Genomic DNA, 3,919 nt, shown 5'->3' on the forward strand with positions numbered 1-3,919 from the left:
ATGCACAAAAAAAAAAAAAAAACACACACACATGCACACACACAAAATGCACCACACACATGCACAAACACACATGCACCACACACATGCCACACAAATGCAACACACACAATGCACACACACACACACACACACACCCCAACCCACACACACACACACACACACATACACACGCACACACACTAACACACTAACACATAAACTAGCACACATAGTAAAGGGCCTCTCACTCTTGCTTTCTTTCATTGTATTATTATTTATTTATTTATTCCTCGGAAGTCAATTTTATAGTCATGTTTTGTAAAAATGGCATATATTTGTACTAACTCAACAGTATGATAATCTAATCTGTAACCATTACGGCATTGCAGGAGTCAGCACTACAGACATGAACTCAGGCCCATCAACAGCGAGTGGCAGGGCACGGCGTCCTGTCTTCGCTGCAAAGGACTATTGCTTGTTTCGTCTGTTTTAAGATGATAAATAGCGTTGCCACCACAGCGCTACTTCTTGTCTTGAACTGGTGCCCCAAAAGGGTAAAAAAATTGAAAGTATGACTTACTGGCAATTTTTTACCACAGTAGAAGGTTTTTCCTGGACTAAGTTGAAGAATGAATTTAGATTTGATAAAACAATGGGGCATGCATTGCAAACTAAGCCACCAGAGGATTTGATTTTTCGTTGCTATCTGCTTGCTTTGGGGTTTGCTTGTCGTACCAGGACTGATGCACAGCCTTCTTATTCATGTAAAGGCGGTGAAGGATTTTAGAAAAAATTTATTATACATGAGGGGCTGAATGACAGTTCCTCCTTCAGGCCCAAACAGATGGCCCTAGAACAGTTTCTGACAAAAACTTGTAAAAGAAGCTGAGACCATATTTAGTATTCCCTCAGTCGAAGTTTCTTCTTTTGTTAAACCATGAAGGATAATATCAACAAAATTTGTTCCGAAAAATTTTTCACAAGCTGATATGTCAGAGTACAGAATGAGTATCTTCAAAAGAAGCTCAAAGTGTTGGCATAGGTGACCTTAAAAAATTTACAAGCAGGGAATACATTACTCCACTGCATTACCTGAATGAGAATATTCCCCTTCTGGTTAGCATGGTTTATATACAGCTAGAAATTGTGGAAGCAGGTAAGGCAGCAGAGGGCAGCAGATTATGTACAGGACTTGTTTCAGCATATGAGTACTATCCCAGGACACCCAAGTAACAAAGCCAAGGTCATCTTGGTTGAGGCCCGTCTGGGGTCCCGGGAAAAACAACCTTGACTAGGCTGCTGATTAAAGGCTGGGAAAAAGGGGGGCTCCAACATTGAAGGTCTCGAGATTTTGACTTTCTGCTCTTGTTGAGTGGGAGAGTGCCACACATTGAGAAATTCTCTGAACTCTTGTCTCTTTGAAAGCCAAATTGGCCATGACATTGGGGGGGGGGGAGACGAAATTCTGAAATGCTTGCTCAGAAAGAAAGTTCTTGTGATAGTAGATGGCCTTGATGAGATGAATTCTTCATCCAAAAAGCTCTTTCCCAAAAGATCCTCTACACAAAACGGACTTCCAACATGGTTGTTTTTGGCTACCACTCGGGCAGAGGCACTCAAGACATACTACAAAATTGTTCCAGAGGGCATATGCACAACACACATCAAGATCATAGGCTTCCTGAAGACAAAAGAGAGGAGTTTGCCCTCAAGTACATGAAGAAATGAAGAAGACCAAAGACTTTGGTGTGACACCAAAGGGCTAGTACAGTATCTACGCAGAATGGGTATTAACCAGACAGAGTATTGGCGCATTACCCATCACATAGGTAAACAAGTGATGCTGTGGGTGCGGGTGTGGCCAGACATTCTAAATGCAGTAACGACTTAACAGAGCTGTTTAAGGAAACCGAAGTTCTGATTGACGAAGAACTGACAGACAGACTAATAAAAATAATAAATGTAATGACCAACTTCCTGAGATATTGCAGAAAGATAAATGACCATTTTCGACAGAACTGTATAGGCTAGCTTTGTATGGACAAAGAGAAGAAGGGTTGATTTTGAGTGATAAGTCAGAGAAGACATTGAAAAGGGTATGCGAGGACATGAGACTGCCATGGGCACAAGTGATCGGAGCATTCTTTGTGCAGAGAAGTATGTGGGCAAGGACAGGCACTGTGACCAAATATAGTTACTCTCACAGAGGGACACAGGATTTCTATTCTGCACTTTACATACTGAGTGAACTCAAGAAGCCAAAGGAGGAAGCTTGTTCAGGACAAAGAATTAGATATATATTGAAGGATGTTTATAGGTCTGATCCTGAAAATTTCAGCCTAAAGAAGTTTCAGGAAGTATTAGTGCACCTGATCAGTCTTTTGTACGAGGAAGGTGAAATCAGCAATCAAGAGACATCGGAGGAAATTGTTCAGTTGTTGGAAGAATCTGGCATCAACGACAAACAGGCTTGGCTGGATATCTTGAGCAATGTCAAGGCCAGTGATACCATCATCAGTTTGGTTTCAAAGTACGTTCCAGATGTGATGAACCTGAAAAGCCAAATAACAATAACTGACGCTCAGGTCCTTGTCTACTCCAAGCTAATCACCAGAGCAAGCCCACTGAAAGTAACCGTCAGTCTTGCAAGAAATCCCAGCAGTGTGCCCAATCTGCAGGACCTCCTCCAGTCCATGCTTCCCCTGAAATGTGAGGTGGAAGTCTACTTCCACAATGACTTCCTACATCCCACCACTGCCAACTGCACAACTGATCTGCCACTGCTGAAGCTGTTTGAAGAGTAAGGAAATATATGTGGTTATTTGATATAGCTTCTGTGAATGAAGATATTGCAATATGTGATTCACAGATGTTTCAAAGAATTTGATAAACTTCATGATGGTTTTTGATGGACTGTGGTTATTGGAATAGTCATCTTGTAAAAGAGATATCACAATGTCTGATAGAGCATTATAAAAGTTTTAGAAATATTCTTATTTTTAATTACAGGGGTTCCATCACAAAGTACATGGGTTCTGCAAGGAAGAAATCTTGGCTGGGCTTCCGGACAAGATTGAGATGCTATATATGTCTGTTGCAGACCAAAGTCAGCTTGAAGACTTGATGACTACAGTCCATTAGACTCAAACGACTGGAATGGCTTTGTGAGTGAATGGCTGTGTTTTTCAAATATTAACTGTCCTTCTGACCTGCTGTACATGTAGTGTCTTAGATCTTGTGTATAGGTTTTTATTAGGGATTATTTTTCATAGCCATTAGTATTCCTTTGGTTCAGGTATTCATGCAGCAGCAGGAGTGGATTTGGGGAGCCACCAGCATTGTTCACCATGACCACATCCTCTTGAGGGTATTCACCTGTCAAGCTGATCATAAAAAATACCCACCAGCGGCCCCATCAACGAGGCACACCTGAAGGACGTCATGTACGTCCTCGAGACAGGAAAGTGGTTTGGGTGGATCTTCACCTCGGAAAAATTGGAGTCTGGTTGCTGATCAGAAGATCATCAGAGTCACCACAGCTACCAGAAGTTCCTTTGATATGTCCAATCTAAATAGAGTTCTGACTTTCTTGATGGCTCAGGGGGATCCTAATAAAAGGTTAAAACTCTACGTAAAGTATGAATCCTGCAGCATGAAAGCACTGATGCTGGTGATAAAGCAGACAGGTGAGGATATAGTTATTTTTTGTTTATATTAATATATTCCTTCTCTCTGCTTTTACGGGAAAGGGAAAATTTAAATGCAGACGGGAGACCCTTTCAGATCATTGTTTTCTGGCTGCCTCTTTACCAGTGAATATGATTGCATCTAATTATATCAGAATTTATAGTTACTTTGAAACTAAATATGTATTATGATGTACATTATTTTTTTTTTTTTGTATATGTATGTATATATGTGTGTGTGTGTATACACA

The 3,919-nt window shown here is 40.8% G+C and overlaps 1 pseudogene; it reads left to right on the top strand.

The window, feature by feature from the left end:
- Positions 1-388: 388 nt before the first annotated feature.
- LOC119570339 lies at positions 389-3,668 on the top strand (annotated as a pseudogene).
- Positions 3,669-3,919: the final 251 nt, after the last annotated feature.

This window comes from Penaeus monodon, unplaced genomic scaffold, assembly GCF_015228065.2.
Source record: "Penaeus monodon isolate SGIC_2016 unplaced genomic scaffold, NSTDA_Pmon_1 PmonScaffold_24683, whole genome shotgun sequence".
Classification (NCBI taxonomy): domain Eukaryota; kingdom Metazoa; phylum Arthropoda; class Malacostraca; order Decapoda; family Penaeidae; genus Penaeus; species Penaeus monodon.